Below are 8,632 nucleotides of genomic sequence, written 5' to 3'. Positions count from 1 at the left end.
TAGCTAGCCCACGGAGATACTTTGGTATTATGTAGGTTTATCCCTTACATTAGCCCATGTTCAAGAGTGGGCCCACTATTGAGCAAAAATGGGCCTTGTATTGAAAGAAAAAGCCTCCAAAATTCTAAGATATTTTTTGAAATAAATTAGCCCCAAAATTTCTAAGGAATTTTTGTATCAATGGTGCATAGATCTGACACTACCTATAGGTTTGAACCTGTACCATGACATCATGTAGCATGGTGGGCCTATAAAATCATAGTTGGATGATGTGGTCATAGAGTGCTTGTTGATCTTGGTGGGTGGTAGGCTATTGGTTGTATGCTAGGGTTAATGTGTCTTGGGACTCATCCTTTCCCAAACATCTTAGGGGTTTACCTGAGAAAGACTTTCTAAACAACAATCCATCAATCTGGTGGTACCTTTTGGATTTCCTTACATGGGATGCCGCGCCATTGTGGTCTACGGGAAGGGTTCAGGTAGTCCCTATAGGGTTGTCTCCAGTCTCTTGCTACTATGTTTAAGCACTCATATCAATCTACCACTAGTAGGCATTCTACACAGTCTTCGTGTCTCTCCTTGGCTTGTCTATTCATCTCAGGTCAATAATAACCTAGTCTCTGCAAATTTCTGAACAAGTTGGTCATTTGATTTCCACACACCTACCTATGTATTTCCTTTATGACTCCCTCACTCCCTTCAAGACCCAACCATCTTTCTCGTATTATGTCTGTCATCTTATGGTATAACACATTCTCTAGGATCTGGAATTTAGCGAGGATATGATTGTCTTCTCTTGAAGCTATGGGATTTTGTAATTTTTGCACTACATTGTGTCTCTAGTCTCTTTTAGTAATATTGTCTGAGTGTTCTACAAAATGGGCTGAAGTGTCTGGGGTAGATTACACTTTCCTGTGTACTGTCAGTATGGCTTCTGCCCCTTCGAATTGTATCAGTGAACCTAGTGTTGCTAATGAGTCTGTGAATATATTCTTTGCTCTATTTATGTGTTGGAAGGTGATGGTTAGGTCCTGCCAGAGTTGGTTGATTAGGGTCTTGTAGGGTAGGAATGTGATCTCTTTCATTGCCATGTCTCCATTTGTCGACTGGATCACTAATGATGAATCTCTATATACTGCAACTCTTTGGCTCCCATCTCCCATGATGTGCGACCCTAGAAATTGTAACTTGAAGGCTCTATCTATATTCGTACCATTTGGGGATTGCAACACTATTCCTGCTCCTCCTACCTCCACGGTTGTAGCTCCATCAAAAAATAAGCTTTTTTCTACCTCCTCTGTGAGTGCAACTGTGGGTAGCTCTTTGAGTATCTCTTCATTTACTTTTAGGTTGTCCATAGTGGGGAACGTTGCTAGAAGGTCCATGAGTGCTTGGGATTTTATTGCCTTGGTTGGTACAAGCTTTATTGAGAATTCACTAAGTTACATCAACTATCTAACCAATTGCCCTGATAAAGGTGTTCTCTCCACCAAGTACTTCATTGGGTCACTTTTAATTATTACAAGGGTTTTATGACCAAGTAGGTAGTGTCGGAACTTTTGGGCCATGAAGATTAAAGCTAAGCACTGCTTCTCCAAGTCTAAATAATTCAACTTAGATTTTTTAGTACTTTGTTGGCATAATATATTGGCTTTTCACGTGTTCTTCATTTTCCTTGAACAAGAAACCTATGGCTTTAGAATTGGATGCTATGTATTGTCTAGGTATTGGTTAGAGTTTCTTTTAGTTTAGTAAAAGCTCTCTCATGCTCCTCCTTCCAATTTGTTTTATTTTTCCTGGTCAGGTCCATCAAGGGCTTTGCCACTAAAGCTATTTTAGGAATGAATCTCTTGAGGTATGATGTCTTCCTAAGGTCTTTAGTTGTTTTTCTGTGGTTGACTTTGGCTTTATCTGCATGAATTCCCTTATTGTCTACTCTACACCATAAGAACTTTCCTGTCTATACTCCAAAGGCACACTTCAATGGATTCAACCTGAGATTGTACTCCCTGTATCTAGTGAATATTCTCCTTAACACCACGAGGTGATCCTCCCTTTTCTTATCCTTTATGACTATAACATCTATGTAGCACTCAATCTCCTCGTAAACCATGTCATGGAATATGAAAATCATGGCTCTCTAGTAAGTTGCCCCTATGCTCTTCAGTCCAAAGGGCATTACTTTATAGTAGAAGTTCCCTATTTAGGTTTTAAAGGCTATAGACAATGCATCTACTTGGTTCATAAGTATCTAATTGTAACTAGTGTAGGCATCTAGGAAGGAGTACATCTCATTTCTTGCAGGGGAATCTAATAATATCTCTATATTTGACTGTGAGAACTCACCTTTGGAGCATGCTTTACTCAAGTCACGGAAGTCAATGCAACACCTACAAGATTTTTTATTGTTACTATTTTGTTATTTAAAACATAGTGGGGAATGTTATGTTGAGGATGGATTTTAAACTTGATTTGTCCATTCTTCTTTATTGGTACTATATTGGCTAACCATCATGGATGTGCTATGGGTTTGATAAACGCTACCTTTGGCAACTTTTCTTTTTCCTCCATTATTTTGAACTGGACGCCAAGATGGAACATTGGTCTCTATGTACAATAAGTGTGCTAGTAGCCCAAGGTTAAGCCTTGGCATCTCATTGTACAACTATGGAAAGACATCTTTGAATTCCTTCAGCAATGAGGTCAGTTCTACCTTTTCTACCTTAGTTAGGTCCACAGGGATGCAAAGTGGTTTCTTCTCTTCAGTTGAGTTTGAGACATTTATATTCTTCTAATTTTTCTTTGACTATGTCTATAGTTTCTTGGAATGTCCATGGCACTCGTGGGATCTCAACTGCATATTCTAGTGTTTCACTCATGGCCTTGTCCGCTATGGTTGCTATTGTTTTCTTACCCGTGGTGTGGGTAGTTTGCTTTGTGGTGCTTTCTAATTGAATGTAGTGTTGTTATTGAGTTTTATGTGCCATTTGTGAGTCATTACAATAGCATTCTATAAGATGATGTTCTCTAATGTTGTTAGTGTTTCTTGCAAAGATTTAAGATATGACAGGCAATGGATCAATGGCTTGCCCAACAAAACATGATACATGGTGTGGCCTGCATGATCCAAAACTCCACCTTCAAATTGTAGGGCCTAACTTCCACCTGCAACATCCATGAGCCCAGAGTCTGGGAGACATTGGCATTGAAGTCAAAGATTTCCATAACAATGCTTTTGTCCCTTGTATCCTCGATCCCAATGGCCCGTAGAGTGTGCACTGGCACTACATTCACAGAACTGAATGCATCTATCAGCATCCTCCTTGCTCTGTACCCGTTGAGACACCCTGTCACGTACAATGGATGATTGTGGTGGGCATCTTCCACCAACATATCCTCAGGTCCAAGAGAAACAACCCTGATCCTCTGTCATGTCCCCTCTCTCCCTATCTTGACCAAGGCTCTAGCCATCTCTTATTGTGCCTCTACAGAAATGCCTTCCTCCTGAAAGAACTATTGTAGATGGCCACTCATGAGAAACCTTGCTATTAGTGTTGCGGGCAAAGCCATGTTGTAGACAACACTGCTGATCATGTTAATGCTCCTTATGGGTAGGTGGGGCAGCAAGGGATGGTCATCCACATCTTCGGCTAAGACTTGAGCAGGGTCCATCAACTGCACGAACTTTTCAAAATACTTCTGCAACTTGTACCAGGCCATGATGTTGTGGGAGACCACCTGGTGGAAATTGCAGAAGTACTTGCTCCACTTCTCCTCCTCAATTGGTGGCCATGCAAATTGTGGCCTCTAAATCTTGCCTTCTACGAATAGCCTCTTTATGATGGCCAGTACTTCTTTCTTCCCACATGTGAGGGGGATGGGGATGTGTTGTCGTGGCGAACTTGGCCTTCCTCTTCCTCTTCCTCCTCTTCCACAAGATAGGGACCTACCTGTATTGCTTCCTTCTTTATCTCCTGTGAGTGTTGCCCCCATCCATGGACTTCTCTGGACCTCTTCAATGTCTGTGCCATCCTCTTGGCGCACTTCCACAAGCTGGTGAAGTCTTACAAGTTTAGGTCTTCTAGGTTCACGTAGTAGTGGGCGTTCATGTTTCTGATGCACTCCTCCACTAGGATAGCTTTCCTCACCCGATCATCATGTATCTTATGGGTGGAGTCCTAAATCTTTCTAGATACACCAGTAGCTCCTCATTAGCGTACTAGCAAACTCCCCTCAAATTGGCCATAGTGAGCCTGGTCTCCACCATGAACCACTTCGATAGGAACTTCTCTACCAACTCCTCACAAGATTGGATGCTCCCTAACGCCATATTGGTAAACAAAGTATAGACCAAGACCGTTAAAGACTTAGAAAAATCTTTTACCTCCAAGTCTCCGTCCATTGCAAAGGGGTTGAGTGCATCCTCGAACTTGATGATGTTCTCCTTGGCATTGCCATTGATGCCATAATACTGTTGCCAAGAAGATGAGGGTAGGTTTTCTGGGCAATCCACTGGCAATAATGTTTTTGGTATAAAGATTGATAAACTTTACTACTTGAACCACCTCCCACAACTGATTGGAGATAGTCCAACAACTCTTTCTTTCCTATAGGCGGTCACGCTAGTCACCCCTGCTAGTAAACCCAAATCTAATGTTCCTAGGACTTAAGATGCCGGGGATGGTGGGCAAGGTGCTAGGGGTGGTATTGGTGAGGTTCTTGGTGATGAAGAGCCAAGCTGGTGGTGTTCTAGTTCTCAGGGTCAGTTGATGGTAGGTTCTTGGCATCGATGAACTGACACCTAAGCCATAGATTTGGGCTCAAGTGCCTCTAGTGCTAGTTGTTAGGCCAACAATGCTACAAATCTCTCTTTCAACCAACTAAAGAGTTGGCCTACTTTACCATTAATTTGACAAAGCATTAGTGTTGGATGTCCTCCAGCTTGTTGAGGTGCTCCTACATACCGTACTTTGCCAATGAGGCTGGCTAGATGGTTGTGGATAGGGTCTTTGTCAAAAAACACCTCCTATTGTTCATGCACCGGAAGATTTGGTGATTCTTCCTCTAGTGTACGCTATTATGGTTCTTGTTGTTGCTTTTTGTCTCTAGCAGTGACAATGGTGTTCTTATGAGGCGGAATCCTGCTACACTTGAACAAAACCAAAACCAGAGATTCTAATGAAGGTTAGGTGAGCAAAGATAGAATGAAGAGAAGGAAAAGCTCTGAAAAATATTATTCCAGAAGCTAATAATAATCACAAAGGTCCTTCTCTCTACATATACATACAAGCTGACAAAAAAGAATGATCTAGAAAATAACACACTCTCTAACAAATTTGCCACCTCACCCTATAAAATAAAAGAATAATATAAAGCTAATAACTTGCTAAATGATGAGCTGTAATGAGCTGTGTGCAGCACTGAATATGCAGGAAGAATATACAGGTATTGAAAGAGTTCTGGACAAGAAAATAAAGACCCTTACTGAGTGTCTCCTTTAAGTATTTAACAACATGTAGAGCTGCTTCCCAATGGCTTTTGCAGGGTATATTAACGAATTGACTTAATTGTTGAACTGCATAAGTCAAATCCAATGAGTGAACGATGACTGTGGAAGCCATGCTGCGGTATTCAGCCTCTGCTGTAGAACGTGACACTGTGGTTTGTTTTCCATGAGATAAGAGAGTGACCAAGATAAATACAGAATCCAGTGAGTGAACGACGAGTGTCAATGCAGGAAGCCCAGTCAACATCACTGAATGCTTGTAACTTGAAAGAATTCTGGACAGGAAAATAAAGACCCTTACTGAGTGTCCCCTTTAAGTATTTAACATGTAGAGCTGCTTCCCAATGGCTTTTGCAGGGTATATTAACGAATTGACTTAATTGTTGAACTGCATAAGTCAAATCCGGTCGAGTAAGATTCAAATACAATAATCTTCCCACCAATCTGCGATATTTGTCAGGATCAAGTAAAGGATCTCCTGCTTGAGAAGAGAATTTATGGCCTTTAGGTAGAGGACTCGCAGTAGGCTTGGCACCCAATAATCCAACATCTGTAACGATATCTAAGGCATACTTTCTCTGATTAATATAAGTGCCAGTATCACTGCGTGCAATCTCAATTCCCAAGAAGTATCTTGCAAGACCAAGATCTTTGATGGTGAATTCAGTATCCAAAAACTTCTTCACAACTAAGATCTACTCTTCACAAGTTCCTGTAATTAAAACATCATCCACGTACACAAGTAGAGCTAGAAAATAGGTGGGAGATTTCAAAGTAAAAAGGCAATGATCATGTTGTGATTGCAGAAAACCATAAGTTTGCAATTTCTTGCAAAATTCTGAATTCCATTCTCTGGAAGCCTGTTTAAGGCCATAAAGAGATCTCCTTAACTTGCAAACTTCTCCTTCTTTAGCCTTTGTATACCCTTCTGGAGGCTACATATAAACTTCTTCTGTGAGAAATCCATGCAAGAAAGTGTTATTTATATCCAGCTAGTGAATTGGCCAAGAAAATGCAGTTGCCATAGCTAAATAAATTCTGACAGAAACCAACTTGGCTACTGGAGAAAAGCTTTCGAAATAGTCTACCTCAACAACTTGATTGTACCCTTTGGCCACCAATCTTGCCTTGCATCTGTCAATTGTCCCATCTGGTTTCAGTTTTACCTTATATACCCATTTAGAGCCAATAGGTTTCTTCCCTGCAGGTAATGGCATCAAATCCCAGGTTTGGTTTGATTCTAAAGCCTCTAACTCCTTGTTCATTGCCTGCACCCATTCTGCTTTAACACTGACTTCTTTGTAAGATTTTGGTTCCTGAATAGTTGTAACATTTGCTAGAAAGGACAAGTAATCACATGTAAACAGTGGTGAGTGAATGAAAGGAAGAGTCTGAGGGGTGTGTTTGGAACTAGTGGGTGTGGTTTTGAGTAAGTAAGTATTGGCAGCAGTTGGATCAGTAAAAGATAGATTAGTAACAAAGTCTTTCATCCAGGTTGGCTTATTCCTAATCCTTGTACTATGTCTGGTTTGTTGGAGGTCTAGATTAGGTTGAAGTGGTAGCATTTCAACTGCAGGTTCAACATCTGATATTTGGCCTGGTGTTGAATGGTCAGTAAGTTCTAAATCCAAATCAGGAGTAAGATTAGGTGTGGGTGATGAAGATTCAGGCTGTGAAATTGGTTCTGGAATAACAGATTCTTCAAATACATGCTCACTGTCAGCAGTTGACATGGGTAAAGGCAAGATGGAATCTGTTTCTTGTTTAAAAGGGAAAACATTTTCAAAGAAGGTGACATCCCTAGAGGTAAAAACTTGTTTGGAAGTTAAATCATACACTTTGTAAGCCTTTTGTCCAGGCTGATAGCCTATGAAAACACATTTAAAGGCTCTAGTTGAAAATTTATCTTTTGCTGGTTTAGTATTTGTTGCATAGCAAAGGCAACCAAAAAACCTTTAACATATGATACTCTGGTGCTTTGTTATATAAAATCTCAAAAGGTGTCTTCCAATTAAGAATCTTAGTTGGCAATCTGTTAATTATGAAAGTTGCCATAAGCAAAGAATATCCCCAAAAATTTATTGGTAAGTTTGATTGAAACATAAGTGCCCTTGCAACTTGCAATAGGTGCTTATGCTTCCTTTCAACTACACCATTTTGTTGAGGGGTATATACACATGACTTTTGATGTAAAATTCCTTTCTCAAGTAAAGGACTTTGAAATTCTTTGCTTAAAAACTCAGTTCCATTGTCTGATCGAAAACATTTTATCTTTGTTTCAAACTGAGTTTCAACCATAATGATAAATTGCACTAAAGTTTGAAAAGTTTGACTCTTGTGTTTTAACAAGAAAGTCCAAGTTGCCCTACTGTAGTCATCCACTACTGTTAACATATAATGAGAACCAGTCAATGATGCATATTTGTAAGGTCCCCATAAGTCTAAGTGAACTAATTCAAAAGGTTTATTGGTATGAATATGACTAGTAGGAAATGGCAATCTATGCTGTTTAGAAAAGGAACATACATCACAGGGCAATAAAGATTGTTTAGTGCAAGAATTTAGAATTTTCAAATGCTGCAAAACATTAACTGAAACATGGCCAAACCTCTTATGCCAAAGTGACATAGAGTTGGCTTTGTCCTTTAACTTTATTTCTGAATTCGTAACTGCATTACAATGCAAAGGTAAAGATGGTAATGAAACATAATTACATGAAGGAAAGGTGTATTTGTATATAGTGCTTGGAAGAAAAGACTTTGTATCTAGGAAATAAAGATTTCCTACTGATTTTCCCACCGCCAATACCTCTTCACTCTGCTGGTCCTGCAGCAAACAGTGTGTAGGTAAAAAAAGAAATTTCAGGTTTGCATTCTTTGCAGCTCTACTGACTGATAGCAGATTAAATTTAAAGCTAGGTACATGCAAAACATTTGTGAGACAGATTCTTGGGGTCAATTGGACAGTTTCGGTGTGTTTCACTAAGTTTATGGTTCCATCTAGAAGATACACAGGTGTCATGTGGCTTACAACTGTTGGTTTATGTATAAGTGAAATGTCTGTGCACATGTGATTAGATGCCCCAGTGTCTACTATCCAGGTTCCCAATCTAAACAAATCCACAGT

The sequence above is a fragment of the Nelumbo nucifera genome, chromosome 1 (genome assembly GCF_055504915.1).
Source record: "Nelumbo nucifera cultivar China Antique chromosome 1, China Antique-T2T, whole genome shotgun sequence".
NCBI classification, from domain to species: domain Eukaryota; kingdom Viridiplantae; phylum Streptophyta; class Magnoliopsida; order Proteales; family Nelumbonaceae; genus Nelumbo; species Nelumbo nucifera.
This window is presented reverse-complemented; position numbering follows the sequence as displayed.